At 51.7% G+C, this 19,368-nt stretch overlaps 1 protein-coding gene across 1 annotated transcript in view; it reads right to left on the bottom strand.

Annotated features, from left to right (window-relative positions):
• The window catches only part of FAT2 (FAT atypical cadherin 2), a 71,862-nt gene extending 53,459 nt beyond the window's left edge, over positions 1–18,403 (bottom strand). Inside the window, exon 1 of the mRNA XM_053665948.1 lies at positions 18,349–18,403. The gene's annotated coding sequence lies outside the window, so the exon portion shown is untranslated. The remainder of the gene's footprint in view (positions 1–18,348) is intronic.
• Between the last annotated feature and the right edge of the window lie 965 nt (positions 18,404–19,368).

Genomic DNA, 19,368 nt, shown 5'->3' with positions numbered 1-19,368 from the left:
TGAGAAACCCTGTGTTTGAAGAATAACAATAACCAACCAGCTTAAATGCCTTCTCCAGGGCACCTGGCAGATCTGACCCAGTCCTGCACCCTTCCCTGCTTTTCCCAAAAACCTTCAGTGGCTCCCCAGTGACGGTAAAGTCTTCCAACCAGCTTAGCAATCTGCCCTTAAGTACTTCCTACAAAACCCTTGCAGCAGGGCTCAGTCCCAGCCGGACTGAACTGTGTCAGCATGTGTAGGGGCTGCGGAAAAGCCAAGCAACCATGATCACAGGCCTGGCATCAGGCTGCCTGGCCATCAGCCCTGGTTTCACCATTTACTAGTGGGTGACTTTCTGGGCATGTCGTTTAACCTCTGTGAGCCTCAATCTCTTCTTCTTTAGAATGAGAATAAGAATACCATCTACCTGGATTGTTGTGAAAACTAGATGAAATAACAAAGTAAATGGTCTGATGGGGTGCCTGGCGCATAGTAAGTTTTAACTTACTGTTAGCTATTATTAGTAGTAGGAAACCAAGTGTCACAGAGGGAAAGGAACTGCTCAGGGCCTTGCAGCCACTGACTCCGGCTCACCATGTAACCTTGAACTCCTCAGCTGCTGGCATGTCAGAGCTGACAGGGACCTTAGAGGTGATGGGTCTCTGACCCCACTCCTTGTGTCCGGAAGGGGAAATAGAGCCCCAGAGTGGGGAAGCGACTTGCTCCAAGTCCCGTGGTCAGCAGCCAGGTGAGGACGAGGCCCTGGGAATGGTTGAACCACCTAACGCTCTGCCCCTCAACACTTGCTGCTGCCCCTGTGCTCTGCCTTGCTGTTTCCCACAGGGCTTGTCCCTGAACCCAAGCCTGGGTCAAAATGTGAGGCAATCAAGGCCAAGGACAGGACAGGGCAGGGAGGAGGGCAGGGAGGAGGGCAGAGCCACTTGCCAAAAGGGGCCTCCTAGAAGTTGATGTCTGCCCACTCACAGGAGTCTTGACTCCAAGGAACCTGGTGGCCGCCAGCCAGATGTGCCAGCATTCCTGGGTGAAACAGGCAAGACTTGTTTTTCCAGTTGCTTCGCTCTTCAAAGGCAGGGAAGAGTTAAACATGCAGAGCAAGGGGGAAAGAGAAAGGCTTGGATCCTCGGTCTGTCTGGGGTTTTGAGGGAGTTGAATGCAGGTTCTTTAAGGTAGCCAGCGAGGGTGGGAGGCAGGATGGAGGCGGGCATGGGAAAGGCAACCCTTTGTGGGATCTGAAGGCCCGTAGCAGAATGGAATTGAAATATGCCCCATCCTCCAGCCTCCCTCCTATGTTTCCTCACTTAAGATCCTGTTGCTGGGGCCCTAAGCCCAGGCACCTCGGGAAAGAGAGGGCAGGAGAGAGGCAGGTTCCACACTTGGGGCCCTAGAGCCAGTTACAGAAAGAGCACCATCTGTTGTCCACACTGCCTGCTCCCTACTCCCACTCCTTACCACTGCACCCCAGTGGAGCCAGCCTGAGGCAGCACCCCCAACATAGTCCCCCGCGAGAAGGAGGGGACCCTGAGTTATTCGAACCCTACCCCCAGGATGGCATTGTGTTTGAAAAATTGAAGCCCCGGGGGCAATGAGTCCTTACCCCAGTCCCAGGTCCACTCACGCCATGCGCAGCCTAGCGAGCCCAGGGTGCACGCAGCCTCCAGCGCTACCTGCCCTGCTTTGCGGAGAGCTTCCTGTTCACCAGGTCAGTGCCCGTGTCAGGCAGGCCCTGACAAGACGCCCTGCTAAGCAGCTGCACAGATGGCTTACAGAGTGGGGGAGCCCTTAAGATGGACTGGAGGGAACAGAGGGGGGCGGAGTCTCCCTGGAGGGGGATCACGGGCAAAGAGGGTGGGGGTTTGATGCTCATGGCTGTATTCGAGCTGTGGGACCTGCAGACCCGGCCACTAGCTTGCTGAGGGAGGGACTGTGTCTTCACATTTGTCTCCTGGCTCCAGGTCCAGGCTAGTGAACAGGCTTGCAGAGTGCAGAGGCACGCTGGGCTCCCTGAGACACCCTTCCAGCCCGCCCCTGGGCCACTGTTTAGAAATACCTTAGAAAACGTAAGTCAGTTTGAATCACTTTCCTGCTTAAAATGTTCCAGTGGCTTCACATAGCATTTTTATTATTATTATTATTAATTGTTTTAATTTTCACTTGAGGATATGTTTATTGATTTTAGAGAGAGAAGAATGGAGAGAGAGAGAGAGACATTGATGTGTGAGAAACATCGATCTGTTACTTTTTGTACATGCCTCAACCAGGGATTAAACCTGCAACCTAGATATGTGTCCTGACTGGGGATTAAACCTGCAACCTTTCAGTGTGCGGAATGATGCTTCAACCAACTGAGCCTCCCAGCTGGGCAGCTTCCTATAGGATTTAAATTAAAATACAAACCACATCCAGGAAGGCCCGTGCCACCTGGGCCCTGCCTGCTTCTCCAGTGATACCTCCCAGCACTCTCCCCATTGTGCAGCAAGCTGCAGGCACTGGGCTCCTTTCTCTGCACACACACAAACTGGGATCTGCCTCAGGGCCTTTGCACTTACCATTTCCCTCTGCTTGATAAGATTCTCACATGGCTGGCTCCTTCTTGTCATCCGGTTTTCCACTCAGACGTCGCCTCCTAACCCTTCTTTATCGCTTTACTCCATTTTCTCCATGGCAATTGTCACCCCACAGTATGTTCCCGTTTGTTTATTTATTTAATGACTCTTTCTTGCACTAAACCCAGTGTTCAGTGCAAGGCTCCCTGAAGAGAGGTGCTTTGTGTCTCTCGTTCATGAGTGAGTCCTTAGTGCCTGAATCAGTGCCTGCCACATAAATGCCAGTTGCAAAATGGAAGTATCTGGACTTAGGAAAAGTAGTGGCAGAATGAAAGCTGAAAGAAACGTTAGTGTTCATCCTCTGCTTTTTGAAGCTGGAAAATAGCCTTAAAGAAAAAAAGGGACTTGCCCAAGGTCACATGGTAAGACCTAAAGCCAGGTTCTTTCCTCCCGCCCATGCTGCCAGAAAGAGAAGCTGCGGCCACATGAATCCAGCAGTTGGGGTTCAAGCTCTGGCTCTCCTACCTGCTAACTGTATCACATTGGGTGAGTTACTCTTCATCCCTGAACCTTAATTTTTTCAGCGGTAAGATGAGGCTATTAAGAGCACTGCTTTCTAGGGGCTTTGTGATGACTGAATAAAATCGTGCACATTGATCTCACCTATAAGTGCAACCTCATCAACAACCAAACAAGCAAAATGTAATCACAGACAGTGAAATAAAGAACAAACTGACAGTAACCAGAGGGGAGGGGAGAAAATAACGGGGTGGGGGGAGGGGGAGGGGTTGTCAAGGAACGTGTATAAAGGACACATGGACAAAGCCAAAGGGGGGAAGGATCGAAGGTGGGAGCGGGGGGATGGCTGGGGTGGGTGGGAGTGGTGGTGGGGAAAGGAGACAAATGTACTCGAACAACAATTTTAAGAAAAGAGAGAAAAAAATAAAAATACATTTCAAATTTAAAAAGAGGCAAAAAAAAAAAAAAAGATCGTGCGCATCAACACACTAAGCACAGCGCCTGGCCTGTGAAAAGTACTCAATAAATATTAGTTATTATTAGTTTTCCAAGCCAAGGCAGAATCAGAGCCTACAGCTGGGGTGAGAGTGGTGTCCCCTGATAAGGACCGGCCTGCAACCTGGCGCAGCAGGAAGCCACCGGTCTCTGGTCGAGTCGAAGCTCGCTGGCGCAGCCTCTCACAGGCTGTTCTGGGAAGCTGCGAGCACGCGCTTGCCTGGGGCGGGGCCACGCACTCTCGGCTCCCCCCCAACCCCACCCCGGCCTGGAGAGAGATTGGCATGTGGGTGAATGTGAATGTTTGCAAGAGAGCACACACACACTTTCAGAAGGCAAGTTTTGAATAATTGTGTGGGCACAGTAGTTGTATGTACCTGCTTGACAGAATGAATACCATGTGAGTAAATAAATCGGTAGCGGTGAGGCTTGTATGTGCCCCGGTATGAGCAGGTACGGGTGTGGGAGGTCATGAATAGACCCTTAGGGTACGTGGGCTTCAGACTCTGCTTCCTTGCCACTCCCAGCCCTGTTTCAAAGAGAAGGGCAGATAGCAGAAAGTGCTTCTGGCTTCGTGACCTTGGGCAAATGGCTTGCCTTCTCTGATCCTCAATTTCCCTACTTCAGAATATCATTTTGATGATGAAATTAGTCAATGTACACAAATGCTGAACACAGTGCGCACCCAGTTTTCAACAGATGCCAAGTACTATTACTTTCTAGCTGCTGACTCATACTCTTGACTCTTGAGAGTGAGGATAATGAACACTCTCAGATGTATTATCACTGTTCCTGTGCAGGCCGATTTTCTGTGACTAACCACTGTAGGAACTTTAGTGAGACCGTGAATAATTTCGCCATGTGTTTTAGCCCACTGCTCCCATTTCTCCAAATCCTGATGTTACAGTTGGCGGTTGTAACATTCACATTTTAACCAAAATCAGTGATAAAAGTCTGTGCAGAGCTGAGGGGAGCAATGCTCTGAGACCCTTCCTGTTTTCTTGGTTGGTGATCTCAAGTGCTAGTCCTCTCAATATGGAGAGCTCCCCGTCACCAGGAGCATCCAAGCATGGTCTAGGTGGCCACCTGTGAAGGATGTGCTACTCTGGAGGGACATTTGCCCTTGGGGGAGATGAGGAGAGCTCTAAAGCCCCTTCGAACTCCTGCAGGTGTAGGTCTGTGGCCTGTGTGAGCCTGTGGTCTCCATTAGACCCCAAATGAGCTCTTTAATGCAGTGAAGGGACTTCCTGTGCCTGTGGATCGGGGCTGCGCACTCGCCAGCGTATGGCTTTAGGGAGACCTAGATCTCAAGTCACTCTTCCTTGTGTGGCCTTGGTCAAGTCTGTCAGCGAAGCCCTGTGCACCTCTTTCCTCATCTGCAGTGACATGTGTATGTTGGAGGAAGGGGCTGGGATGGATCAGTGACTTCAAACCCCTCTATTGCCTTCAGGGGCAGAACCTCTTTTTCCCTCATGAAATCGTACCTAGAAGCGCCATCCATGAAGAGATCAAAGCAGAACTGCTCTATCAGAAGCAGGGTTGGAGGCCTAGGACCCTGCTCCAGGCTTGTCCCTTATCCCTTGGAAAAGGCAGGTGAAAAAACTGGGCCAGAAGGCCGCTAAGAGCACTCGACCCCCGCCACCGATCCGAAAAGTGGGGTTCTGCTCTTCTAACAGTCTGTGTGCTGTCCTCACAAAGCTCCAAGACCCACGGTTGGCTGTGCTGTGATCCCAGAGCTCTGTGGTCTGCATTTGTGACCGTGGTTCCCTGTGCGGCGACTTGGCATTTCAGTTCCAGATGTCTGTGGTTCTGACCAGTTCTGTCCCTTCCATGTGGGACCACATGTACTTGGAGGAATTCAAAGCCAAATCGAACTTTACACTAAAGAAGCTCCTACCAGATTCGTTCAAAATGCTAGGCTCCGGTCCCAAGGATGAAATTCCTCCCTGTCACTTGCAGGAGTGCCCAGGCGCAGGTCGGCGGAGACGGTCTCCCACACGGCCCCACACCGCCCCTCCCTCAGGCCTGACGCAGGTGTTAACTCATAACCCACGTGATGCTCCTAGGAAACACGAGTGCCCTTTCACTCCCCTGTCTAAGACAAGGGAAGCTGAGATTCGAATGGCTCACCCAAGGCCGCCCAGGAAGGTGGCGGCTGAACTGAAAACGGAAAGCCAGATTTCCTAAACCTGCGTGCTCTGGGGAGAAGCAATAAAATAAGACACTTTTTTTTAAACTTTGGAGAGCCTTTCACAAAAGAAAGAGCCACTGAGTTCATTCCTCTGGATTGGAGAATGCCTACCCTCCCCGCAAAATCTAAAGGGAAAATGACCATGGACTTGGGTACCTTAGTATGCATTTTCTGACCCCACTGTCCTCCCTGCCACTGCATCCGCATCTGGCTTTCGTGCCTCTCGAGAAGGAATCCTAAACATATTCTGTTTATCACAAAAGCTTGAAGTGGTGGTGAGGGTGAGGGATTAGGGGGGATTGTGCCTTTGAACCAAAATTAAAATCGTAAGTGAAATAATGGTGACGTTCCAGGTGCTGCTAGACAGGAAGTCTCTACTGAAATAAAACTTCCCCTTAGAAGTAGGGAGCCATTGAAGGTTTTTGAGAAGAGGCAGGACTAGAACAGAAGTGCATGGTGGGGAGAGTAATCTGACATCAGATCGGAAGGGAGGGCTTCTCACTGAGGACTCCTGCTCTGGTGTGGGCTGGGTTTGAACACCAGCTCTGTGGGTTTGGCCAACTGGAGCTCACTGTGGGTAGGAAGGCTTGGTTTACTTCTGAGAAACTTGCATGAGCACCGGAGTCATTTGCTGGTTTGCAGGCAGCAGCCACTGCTAGGTTCTCATGTAACAAAACAAGTCAAAGCAATGAATATGGGCCAGCAAAGGGCCAGTGGCTCGAGCCCTTGATGCACTGTGTGACCTTGGGAAGGCCACAGAACCTCCTGTGAGCCTCAGTTTCCTTGTCTGCAAAGTGCAGGTAATAATAGCTACTCCTACCTACTTCCCAGGGCTTCAGGGAAGGCAGATCCTGTGATAGGCGAAAGCACAGGGAGGAGAGACGCAGAATAATACCTTATTAGCCCAATAATGGCCTGGCAAATGGCAGCCACAGCACCTGCACACTGAGGCTGTCTTAGCAGAGCTGTCTGTAAAAGCCAGGTGTGCACAAGCTTGGGATTAGAAGGAAGAGAAATGGCTGAAAAGGAAGTCTGTTTACCTAGAGCTTGGGTAAAAGGGAGCTGAGAGAGGGGGTTCCCTTCTTTATCAGTGCTCTATTACAAATGACCAAATTATACTGTCCTGTGTCTGTATAGTAACCTGTAAGTTTTCAAAGAACATCTCCACGCATTATCTCACTTGGTCTTCGGGTAGGACGTGCAGTACTGGGTAGAATTAATAGGGAAAAAGTGGGCTCTGAGTCAGACAGACCTTGCTTCAAATCCCAACTATATCGCTCACCAGCTATGCGACCGTGGGCAGCTATTTAACTTCTCTGGTCCTGGGAAATGACAGAGTCTCAAACAACTCTCTCATGGAGTCGTTGAGAAGGCCGAATGAGCCAATGCATGGTGAAAGCCCAGGACTGGAACACACTCAGCACAGGTCAGTCACTGTACCAGCCTCACCCCAGGATGACACCTGTAATTAGTGTCATTTTGTAAATGAGAAACTGAGGCACAAATAACTTGCACTCTGCCCAGGCTCACCTGGTAGGTGGTGGGTTTAAGTACTGTCCCAGAACAGGAATCCGCATTCCAAGAAGAGAGACTCAGGAGGCTGCAGTAACTGGAGCAAGTTCCCCAGAGCAGTGCTCTCCAACAGAACCTTCCACGGTGATGGGAACACCCCGTAACGGAGCTGTGCAGTGGGAGCTGCCAGCCACGCGCGGCTGTCAAGCACTGGACGCGCGGCTGGTGCGACTGAACAAGTGAATATGTAATCTTAGTTCATTTTAATTCACAGAGTTCCATGCGACTAGTGGTCACCATACTGGGCAGCTCAGGTCTGGACAGCGCGGCACAGAACCAGGGATGCGTGGGGTCGGAGGGGGACTTGAAGTCCGCCCACCTGGTAGGCACAGCGGCACGCTCAGGGTCCACAGGACTTTTAGGGACCCATCAAAATTTCTCTTAAATTCAGAAGAAAGAAGACAAACATTTCATTTGAAGGAAATGTTTTCATATATAATAATATATTCATCTTTATAGCAATGCTGTCAAAAAACATTTCTAATATTTTTTCGTAGAGAAAGAGACCTGCAGAAGATAGAATGCCCAGGGCCCTCGAAAGCCATGACGTGACTCTGGGTGGCGGACATTTGAAGGAAACAAAGAGCTTCCAGGAGCCTGGGCTTTGGGAAAGAAAAGGGACGAAGTAGAAGATGGTAAGTATTTTGTTATCGCGTCTCCTCTGCCAAAGTCATTCATTAATTTATTTCATCCTGTTTTAGTGGGGGCTTACCCTGTGACAGGCATTCTGGAACAGAGAACGAGACAGAAGAGGTCACTGCTTGTGGGGGTTGTATTCCACTGGCAGAGAGAGAATAAAAAATATACACTTTACCAGGTGTGAAACGTGCCATGCAGAAAAATCCCACAAGGCAAGGTTCAAGAGGGACGTGTGCAGAATGCCATTTTGGAAAGGGTGGTCAGGGGAATTCTACACGACGAGGTGACATGGGACCAGGGAAGCGGCCACAAAGCCATCTGGAGGAAGAGCTCCAGGTAGAAGAAACAGACAGTGTAAAGGCCCTGAGACAGGAACGAAGGGGTCATTCGGATAGAGTAGAGGGAGCAAGGAGGGACGTCGGGGAGGTGGCCCGGGGCCTTCCAGGCCAAAGAAGAGACTCGCAGTGGGGTGGGACCCTGTGGCAGGGTTTGCATGGCGGTTGCATAGAGGACAGAGAAGAGAGGGCTGTGGTACTTGAGGTGAAAGCCTCGAGTCACTAGAACCAGAACCCAGACCTCCCGTCCTGGGTGCTCTGCACTAGCCAAACGGCTTCCCCTTCCCCAGCTTCTCTCCCAGGCTGTGGGCCCCTCGGATCCCACAGTTCCATGGTCCTTCTACTCAGTAGCCAGGGGAGGGGGGAGGAGTCAGGCTTTGGGGTCAGACCGGCCCTGGATCTTGTCTCTGTTTTGTCTGGGGGCTTTGCTTCCTCTGTCTTAGCCTCAGTTTCTCCAATTTGTGACAAGTCTTCACTGGAAGACTTAGTGAGCTTGTGCATGGAAAGCACTTGGCGTAGTGCCAGGAACACAGAACGTAGTTAATGTTATCCCCAGCATTAGATCCCATTATTACTATTGTAATAATTATAGTAACGTTACCGACTATCACAATGTGTTCAGAAATCTGCGTGTGATGAGGGAGCCATTCTCTGCATGTGTACTGACCGCCGCCCACGCCCCAGCGGCCCCTGGCAGGAGCTCCCTTCTACACAGACATGCATGCGTGTGCACACACACCTGTGGTGTTTCTGACGATCCTTCTCTCCTTGCATCAATCTATAGTAAAGCCCAAGCCATAGCTTATGCAGCATTAAAACTGTAGTTGCCATCTCTGTCACCCTGTGGGTGCAGAGAGGTCACAGGCATGATCTCATTCTGTGTGTGGGGTGGCAGGTGGGCATGAAGCAGGGAGGGAGGATGGGCAGGGAGAGCAGGAGGCAGAGAAGTGTCATGCACACCCTACAACAATGTGGGTTTCCTGATCTCTTTTGTACTGCCCCTCAGGTGACCGCTCTGGGCCTCATCTGACATGATTTGTAGAATGAGGCCATTCAGCGTAGCCCCCTCTCTGTCCATGACAAAACACCCTTGCTTTCCAGGGAGCTAGCTGGCTCCCTTGCTTTCAAGGGAGGTCACCAGAAAGGTGAACCCTGTTCCCCTTAGCTGGCTCTGGGACTAAAGCCTCTGCTAGTTGCTTGTGCATGAGAGTGTCAGCCACTCATGGCCACTCCCAGCCAGGTCTGCATCTAGCCCAGGTGCCCTGGGGGTGAGGAGGTTACAGTCAGGGCCACATAGCACTGAGGCCACCTGCTCAGGCTCTGGAGTAAGGCAGCCTGCTCCGAGTCCTGCTTTGGCCCATTGCTGGGCTTGACCTTGAGCAAATCATAGAACCTGACCAAGCCTCAGTCTCTTTGTACATAAACTGAGGAAAGTAATTATCAGGCTGTTGTGAGGATCAGTGAAGATGAACAGTTGGCATAAGGCCGAGCACCTGAGCTCTCCCCTGGTAACTGCTGTGGTGTACACATGTCCTTTTTTTATGGGGCTTCCACTTGTCCCTCTGGGAATTAAGACTAGTCCCTGCTCTCCTATTTTACTGAGTAATCCTCCACTGAGCTATTGTCAAATGCTGCCCTGACGATGGCGAGGTTTGGGGACTATGACGTGCCTACAGAGGCACAGGCACTCATCACAGCTGATGTTTATTGAACATTTACTATGTGCCAGGGCCTGTGGTAAGCCCTTGGCATGCATTATCTCTTTTTAGCTAGCTTACAGCGACCCTATAATTATCCTCATTTTGCAGATGGGGATAAATGAGGCTCAGAAAGGTTACCTAACCTCCAAGTTCACAAAACTAGTATATGGCTGAGCCAGGGTTAAAACTCAGATCACCCATGAGTCCAACAGTTCCCTGGCCTGCCTCTCTGTGCCCTCAGGTTAAAAAGAGCACTTGGGAAGAGGGAGGGCTGTAGGATCCTGCCTCCACTGGGATCAAACAACGATGGGTCCTTAACCTCAGCAAACACGGATTCTCAGCAAAGGCTTCATCTGCAGTTCTCCCTCTCAGTCCCATCCCTCTGGCCTGGCCTAGCCCAGCTGCACTGCTTTTCCATTCAAGGCCAATCCCCTCTGAGCAGAACAGTGTAGGGACCCAAAGCCGGCAGGCAGGCAGGCCTGGGCAGGTGAGGCAAGACAGGCCGATTTGCCATCTGAGGCTCTTGCAGTTTTGCAGGCCCAGCCTGACTGAGGGCCAGAGGCACTGGAGGGGTTAGGGATGATTTGGGAGCATCGGGGTGCATAGTCATGAGATGCAAGCAAACCTCTAATGGTGGGCTCCAGGCCCAGACCCAGGTTCCACATTTAAGCCCCCTGGGCTCTGTGCAGGGCGCTTTTCTTGCCCATGGTAACTCTGTGCTCCGCCCAGCTGTAGGTGCAGAGCTCGGCCAAACTGTGTTCTCACCAACAGGGCTGACCACTGACATGAACCAGTGGCTCCCACCACTGGGAACCCCTAAGGGGGAGGGGTTGAAAAGACATATTCCCAGCCTCACCGCAGATCTACTGAATCAAAATCTTTAGGGGTGGGGCTCGGGGACAGATGTTTAACAAACTCCTGGGGGTGAATTAGTGCGACTGGTGTTTGGGACCTGCTGGAAAAGGCAATCTCTTTTCTCACGATCTTGCGTTTTGCCATATTTCAAAGCTGATATCCCATCTGGTATCCCATATGTGGCCCTCTCCTAGGCCCCGGGGGAGAGGGGGTGGGAAGTTAGGAAAAAGACCACAATTTTCTTGATGTTTTTAAGCTAGAGGCATATTTCTCACATAGCACTAGTGTTAACGGTCATAGCTTCATCCTCAAGAAGCCCAAAGTACAATTTAGTAGGGCTGCTGTGGGCTCGTGGTGCGCGTTTTCCCTGTAGGCAGTCCCCTAACTGCTCTTCCGGGAGCACTCACCCTCAGGCAAAGCGGACGCGAGGTTATCGCTCAAGTAAAGACACAGGAGGGGAGAGGAAGGCACCAGCTCTGATTCTTGCACTTGACTTTCACCTGGAGTCTCGGAGTCTGCCAGTCTCTCTGTGCATCAGCATCTCAAACCCCAGAGGCAACAGTTTGTCTTTCCGCAGGCAGGTCCGTCTGTCTCTTGGCTAGAGACTCAAGCCCACAGTAGACTCAACCGTGTTCTATTTGCAGTGAATGGAGCTGAACCTCCGCATACCTCTGCATGACCCAGCAATTCCACTCTGCTATACACCCGACAGAAGTGTGTGCACACTGCATGCACCAAGATTCACACAAGAACATTCAGAGCAGCACTACTAATCAGAGCCCCATGCTGGGAACAACCCACATGTCCATCAGGAGCAGCTGGATAAGTAAAGTGTGGTATGGTCATACAGTGGAGTACTACACGGCAAAGAAAATGAAGCATTGCTCTGGGCGCCAGTGCAGATGAACCCCACACAGGTAATGTGGGGTGAAAGCAGCCACATACAAAAGAATACATACTGTGCTATTTCAACAGTATGCGGTTTAAAAACAGGCACAATCCTTGGATTAGATTAGAATACAATTCCCCTGGGCGGGGCAGGGGATGGAAGTGACGGGAGCGGCAGGGCACAAAGGCATTTACAGAGCTGTGGGGATGTGCTGTTTCCTTATCTGGGAGCTGGTTAGTTTCTGGAAAGTTCATTGGGCTGTACACTTAGGATTTGTGTACTTTTCTGTATGGATATTATACTTCATTTAAAAGTTCCCTAAAAATTCTAGTAAAGGACTTCAAAGAGGACTTGTAATAAGAGGAAAGATATTTCAATAATAAAACCCTCTGACTGGCGAATTGCACAGGATTTCAGAGCTGTGGGATCTTGGGCTCTTCCTGGCCCAGGAACCAGGAAGGAGACAGTTCTCAAAAGCCAAGAAGCGTGGGAGGCTGCCAGGGCACACCAGGGCTGCGGAAACCAGAGCCACCTCGGTTCCCTTTCCCTGGCCTGGCCTGCCCTCCACAGAACCACAAGCGCAACAGCAAGCCCACTGTCCACCAGGTTCCCAGGTTCCGCTGAGCTCCAGCTCTTTGGGGATTACTTCCTACAACATGTTTCTCTCCCGAGAGCAGTTTTCTGGTTCATTTTCTTGTTTGATTTTCTCAAAGACCCTCTAAGGGGAGCACGGGGAAGATGAGACCCAGAGAGGGGTGGGGTCAAAAGACTTGTTGAAGGTCATCCTACTAGCAAGTGGCCCAGCTGGGACTCAGACCGCTAACCCCACACTTTTTGGCTGTACTACAGATGGGCTGTTCCCAGTAATGGCCATGCTGTTGCTTAGTGAGTGCCTTCCCTGGGGATGGACCCAAGGAAGTGGGTGCTATTATTTCACCCCCACTTTACAGATGAAAAAACTGAGGGTCAGAAAATCCAAATGCCTTGTCCAGAGTCTCTGGCCAGGAAGTGCAGAGCGCAGATTGAAACAAGCGGACTGTCTGAATGGAGTCTGAGCTCTGAACCGCTAGTCCCATCGTCCTCCAACCCAGCTGGACCTCCTCTGGGGTTCCTGTGGAGCTTGCAGAAATGCAGGTTCCCTGACTCCACCCCAGACCTCACGTTTGTAGACTTTGAATAGGGCTGAACGCTCTGTATTTTTTAACACTACTAGGCATTTGGGAAGCTCAGCTCTAAATGAGGCTGCCCCTAAAATATAACAGGGAAAGCAAAACAATTTCAAGGTGAAGACTAATTTAGCAACTTCCAAATTAACTCACTGAGCCTCTTTAATAATTAGAGTTCTCCTAATGATGGTACACACCCCACAAGAAGGATCGAGAATAGTCCAGCTGGCTGGGTAATTCTGGGACAGGCGGTCAGCTACACTTGGGGTGGGGTAGTGACTGGCAAAGGCTGCCGGGCGGGCTCTTGGGGGACTGGTGATGTCTGCTTTGCACTCTGGTTGCTGTTTAGCCATTATCTGTATTCACTTGGTAAAATTTCATCAAGTTCTAACTTAGACTGATGCGCTTTGGTTCTGAATATTTACAAAATGAAAAAAACTCAGGCTGACAGTCTGTCAGAGACACCAGGAGGAATCTTTGCACAGAACAGAGCGTTATACCAGGGGTCAGACAGGGTTCTTCTAATTTTCCACTTCCAAAAGTTGGAGATTCTAGGATTTAAACTTTCCGAGATGCTATGATTCTCTGAGTCAATTCCTAAGACTTCAGGAGCCCCCGAATCTGCAAAGCAGCTCATGTTTAGTGAGCTCTTAAAGTGGAGCGGTTACTGTGCTAAGAGCCTTACACGTGTTGATGCTGAGCAGCCCCCGAGGCAGAGAGCATGCTGCACCCCTACACCCCTGGGGGAGCGGAAACGATGTGCCCGAGGTCACGGAGGTAGGAAGTGGCGGTCAGGACAGAGCTCACGTGCCCAACCACGATGCCCTACTAATATTACACTCTGCCCCTTCCCAAGGCCAAACTTCTAAAGGTCTAAAATGATGCATTTTGTGCCATCTCACCTTGCATTTGTTGGAAGGACCCCAGAGGGAAGGGGACGCTGCAAGGACAGACAGCAAGCAGCTCTGGCCCGGGACTTGCGAGCACACACAGGCCAACATGCGCACACACGTGCTGACGTTGCCCTATGGCTGGCATGTACAGTCCTGCTGTGCTTGCTCTGAGGCCAACTTCTGCGGGCACTGGAGCTGAACGTGAGCTGGGAACTGGAGAGTTCTCCAGTGCAGGCTCCCTGCCCCCAGCCAGGGGGCAGCCACCTCACCGTTGCGTCCCTCCTCACAGGGGCCACGCCAGTCTCAGGAATGGAAAAGGACTCAGCAGGAAGCGGGGCAGGGAGGGAGTTCTCTCTTCTGCAGCCTCCAACCCGGAAAATGCTTAAGGCATCCCCTCTTTCCAGTAGATGGATTTTAGGGAATAATTTGGTAATCAATGGGTAATGATAAGAGTATCAGGCCCTGCAATTGGCCAAGGGGGAAACAATACATTTTAACCTTCTACTCTGACCCCCCTTAAATCTGTGCTGCACCCCACAGCCACACACACCTAGCCAAGGTGCTCTTTGACTTTAACTCTCCCAACACAGTCCTCCAGTATCTACACAATACAAGCCATGCTCCTCTGATGGCTTTCTGAAGTCCTGTGTTTTGAAGATATACTTGGAAATATTTCCAGATTAAATTATATACTGAGATATGCTTCAGAATAATTTTGGGAGGCAAGGGTTATTGGGGGTGTAGAGGAAACCTAATTGCTGAAGCTGGGTGACAGGGTTTTAAAAATACTATTCTGCATACATTCGTGTATTTCTATCATTTCCCATTAATAAAAAATTATATGTAAACTACATGTTTTAAAAAGCCGTACCGCTTGGCCTGACACACAGGGCCCTCAACGGCCTGGTCCGGCCCAGCTGTTTTCCCTGAACCGCGTGCCTTTGCTCACGCTACTTGCTCTTCCTGAATTGCCTTTTCCCCATTTAAGCCTTGTTTGGCCGTCCACACTGATGGTCAGTGACAGTTCCTCCAGGAAGACTTCATTGATTCCATAACTGGTTTCTGGGCCGCACTCCAGCCCCAGGTTGCCTCTGTTTTACTACTGACCTCAAGGTATTCAAACCACTCACTTACGGGCCTGCCTCTGCCAACTGTGAATAAAGTTTGGGGGTTAACTGCTCACTCAGTGTCTATGGAACTGAGTGTTCGTGAGAAACCCAAAGCTGTGTGACTGAAAGGAAGTGGCTTAGCTTCTCTGAGTCTCTATTTGTCTCTACACTGAAAACAGCAATCGCAACAACAGACAGAAGACACACAGGGTAGTGACGAACGGCCTGCGGGCAGTTGTGTGTGGAGTAAAGAGGAGGCACACATGAGACAGTCCAACCTGGGGACAGATGCATAGAGAGGCTCCAGAAATCAGCTTTTCTTTCCAACATTTAAATCCCATGCTCAGATGGCTCCCAGAAATGACATACTGACCCAGGACACCAGCACAAACAGGCTATTGAATTTAGGCAGGTAATACAAAATCTGCAGCTTCATCCGTCAAATGGTACCAATAATTCTTGAAAGTAAATTTCAAGGAGCTCCCGAGGACCTCTCCAGTTGTACGGCAGCGCACACCTGCCGCCTCGCTGGCAGGGGGTGTGCCGTGGTGTGTGCACATGTTGGTGCGTGTGTGTGTAGTGGTGTGTGCACACGTTGGTGCACGTGTGTGTGTAGGTGGGTGTTGGGGGAAAGGTCTGGTTAACGTCCCCTGTCCTGGGAAGGGCAGCTTGAGCTTGTTGTTGATCCCAAATTGCCTCCGAGGTCTATGGGGACAATTCACTGGCCTCCAAGCCTGACCACCCATGTAGGAGACGGGGTGGTATTACCTGAGCTAGGTAGTGAGAGGCAGAGGAAAGTGAGCAGGTCTGGCTAGTGGTCCTGCCCTGCCCCTCACTGGCTGTGTGACCTCGGTCTAGTTATCAGTCTTGCCTGGTGAGGCCCCAGCATCTCCATCTGCCCCTTCCCCTCCCGACTCCTGTCTCTGATTGGGTGGGACTAATGCGTAGTCCCTCCAAGTGGCAGTTCTCAGGTATGACTTAGAAGTGAAGATTCATTCATTCTCTCAGCAGCTATGCAGTGAGCTTCCTGCATGTGCCAGGCCATGGACTAGACACAAGTGCTAGGGCAGTGAGCAGCTCTCAGTAAGAGAGACAGTACCAAACAAAAAATATACAAATAACTAAAATTCCAAGTGTGGTTTGTCTTAGGAGGGAGTACCTCCAGGTGCTGTGGGTGACCTCCATTCCAGGGGAACAACCGATGACGCTGCTGAGGACTGTGAACGTCATAAATAAGGCCCTCAACTGATTCTCCCATCAGTTCTCCGAGAACAGGACCAGCCCCACTTTTCAAATGAGACGGCTGAGCTTTAGAGATGTCATGGCCCAGGTCACATGATAAATACTTTGCAAGATTTGGACCTACATTTGTCTTTGTGCAATGGGAGTGTCCAGAGACCCCCACTGTAAATGTTAGCATTAGTACCATTAGTCAGAGAAATAGTGGTATTGAAGTTTGGAGCTAGCTTAGCTTGTGCTGGGGACCCAGGAAGCACAGGAAGCCTGCAGAGGCTCTGCCCGTCCAGTCCTGAAGAAATCTGAAAGGCAGGGCCCGTGTGCAGAGTTCAGGTCCCTGCGTGTAGCGACCTCGTTGCCCCCAGCTCACACTGGCTTTCTCTAAGGTTTGTTGCCTGTCTCACAGTCTCTCCCACCTGACCCCACCTGGCCGGCAGCAGAGCCGGTGCCATGGCCTGTCATGTGGCAGCCGAAAGGAGAATTTCCAGGCTGAGCTGAGTTCAGTTGCACTCAGAGAAGAGGGTTCGGGGGGCGGAGCATGGTGTTCCAGCTCACCTGGGCCAGGTGCAGGGCCGCTCGGGTATGGAGGGTGCCTGGCAGCCCCTCCAGGCCACGGGGAGCACGGGCACAGCTGACAGGTGGCGATGGAGAACGTCAGTGTCCCTCTGCGTCTGACCCCCGAGTCCTTGAGAAGGCCACTGAGAGTCATGGAACCAGGGAGACAGTCCAGGGAGAACTTCACTCCCTCTGGTTACTCCCCTGGGACGCTCAGGGGAGAAGGAGCCCCTCTGTTTCCCTCCTGCCGGCTAACTGACGTCATGGACTCAGCACCTTCCTGCCAGAAGGGGAACCTGTGCTCCAGTGACCTGTGTGCCTGGGGAAACCCAAGCTTGCCGCTAACTGACCATAGGACACTGAGCCCTTTGGGTTCCTCGCCTGCAAAATGCAATCATTCCTGTTTTGCCTACCTAACAGGCTTGTCAGTGTGAATCGATTAATGACTGATCTTAATCATCCAACCACCTTTATTTTATAAGCAGGGAAATCAGTCCAAAGAGGCATTTGTTATCCTAGGCCACAGAGCCTGTGAGTCACAGAGACACAAGTAGTGAAATTCTCCTTTCACCTCTCCTGCTTTGAAAACTCAGGTGCGGCTCCGGCACAGAACACACAGGGGAATATCAGCTGGAATGATAGCTGTTAGTACCATCCTGCGGGGAGGGCGCTGCTAACCTGCCAGGGCTCAGCTCCCCGTGGGTAAAACCAGCTGAGGAACTAGAAACGCTGGAGTCTGGAGCCGGCTTCTCTACCCGCCCCCACTCCGAGCCCAGGCGTCAGCTCCGGAGTGTGCCTGGGGACAGAGGCGGCCTTTCAGAGCCCTCGGTAGACCCCAGTCTGGGCCAGGCGGCACCCCTACCCCTGCGCAGCGCTGCCCTCTGGCCTGGTGGCTCTGCCCGGTGCTCCACTGCAGCCCCCCACTTCTGAAGGTGCGCATCAGATCTCTGCACCCCCAGGACGGGAGCAGAGCTGCTCCCACTGCCCCGACCACACCCAGCGTCGCCTCTGGTGCCTGGGAGACTTGCAGCTTTTCGCAGACCTTGAAGATCACGAGCATCCCCATTTTATAGCTGGGAAAGCTGAGGTTCTAATCCGGTGCCGATAAGGAGTCGCAGGAGGGCCAGCGCTGGCCAGCTTATCCGACTCCCCCGCCAGCTGTTCCTTCTCCTCACCAGGTGGCCCTGTCTGGCCCTCTGGACCCACACAAGCAGCCAGCACCTCTCTGTTCTTTGGTGCCAGCACTTCCCCCCCAAAACACAGGGAAAATGGCCCTTACATCCCCCTGAAGGCTCATCCTCAGAAAGCCCAAAAAGGGGATTTCATTCTTCCAGGGACAAGAGTCCAACTTTTCATTTGTGCAAATATGACCTTGCTCCTCCATAGAATCAAAGTCCTAGCCTGTCCCTTGCTGAGCTCCAATTCTCAGGCCCAAGGTTCAGGCTGGCTACATCTCTGGCTTCATTCAGTGTACCCAGGTGAGCCAAGGCCCAGGTGTCCCTGTCCTAGCCCTCCATGCCTGCCTCAGCCATGCCCTGGTTCTGCCCCCACTTTCCAACCGCCCCCAACGCCCGCCTTCACTAGGACAGGGCACAAGAATGGATTAGCTTGGCACCCCTCCCCCACCTTCCCACCCTCCAGCAGTTCTTACCTGGGCCCTTCAGGTAGGGGAGGGTGCCCCCGGCTGGGCTGCTGGGCTGGAGCCCCTTCCACGAGCACGGGGCTGACAAGCTCAGGAGGGAGGTGCAGAGAGGGAGCAGGAAGGCGCGCTCTCCGCTCTCCGGAGAGGCTGCTGAGAAAGTTGGAGTAGGTGTGTCCCAGCCCAGGAGGAGGAGGGGGGAAAAGGAGGTGGGAGAATTGGGGCGGATCATCCCCTCCTGCCAGCTCTCTGTCTCACGAACAGGGAGGGAGGAAGCCAACTGGTTTGTGGCCCAGAACTCACGGTGGGGAATCGAGTCATGGAAAATGACGGCTGGAAAGTTGCTGAGAAATCAGGCCCATCTCCACCTCCCTTCTCAGTTTTGCGGAGGGATGAACTGAGTGAGACCCGAGACAGGTAGCATCTGCCGAGGACACACAGAGACCATGAGGGGACCGGGAAAGGGCCCCTGTCTCTCAGCTCTGGGGCCAGGGTTCTCCCCACTGTCCTCCCCCACAGCACAGATCTGAGAGACAGCTGCCACCATCCCTCCACCCAGGCTGTCCTAGCTCTGTAACCTTGGCAGAGTGACTTAATCTGAGCCTCAGTTTCCTTTTTGAAAAGAGGGAGATAATAATAACTCCTACCCCACGAGGTTGTTATGGGGACTAAATGAGAGAAAGTTGATGGAGAGCATTTAGCAGAAAAAGCCCTCCATAAAAGGTAATTCTTCTCATTGTCATTAACTGTGATTCCCTCCATAAGCGACAGCCTCTCCGAGCTTTCCCCGTCTGTCTGCGAAGTGGAGGTAACAGGAGCCTCTGCTTCCAAGGTTGTGCAGATCACGTCTGTAGAGTGCAAAGCACAATGCGTGGCGTCGTGCTAGGAAGCAAGATACCTTGGTTTTGCCGTATTTTACGGGGTGCCTCTCTGCTCTGGCTCCCCAGATGTTCCAATATGCTGCTCCTTGTGTTGAGAACCTGTGTTTTAAGGGGAGAGAAAAAGAATTAAACTCTCCCTGTCTCTCTTTCT

The sequence above is a fragment of the Artibeus jamaicensis genome, unplaced genomic scaffold (assembly GCF_021234435.1).
Source record: "Artibeus jamaicensis isolate MK-2021 breed Jamaican fruit bat unplaced genomic scaffold, CSHL_Jam_final contig_432, whole genome shotgun sequence".
Taxonomy (NCBI): domain Eukaryota; kingdom Metazoa; phylum Chordata; class Mammalia; order Chiroptera; family Phyllostomidae; genus Artibeus; species Artibeus jamaicensis.
This window is presented reverse-complemented; position numbering and strand designations above follow the sequence as displayed.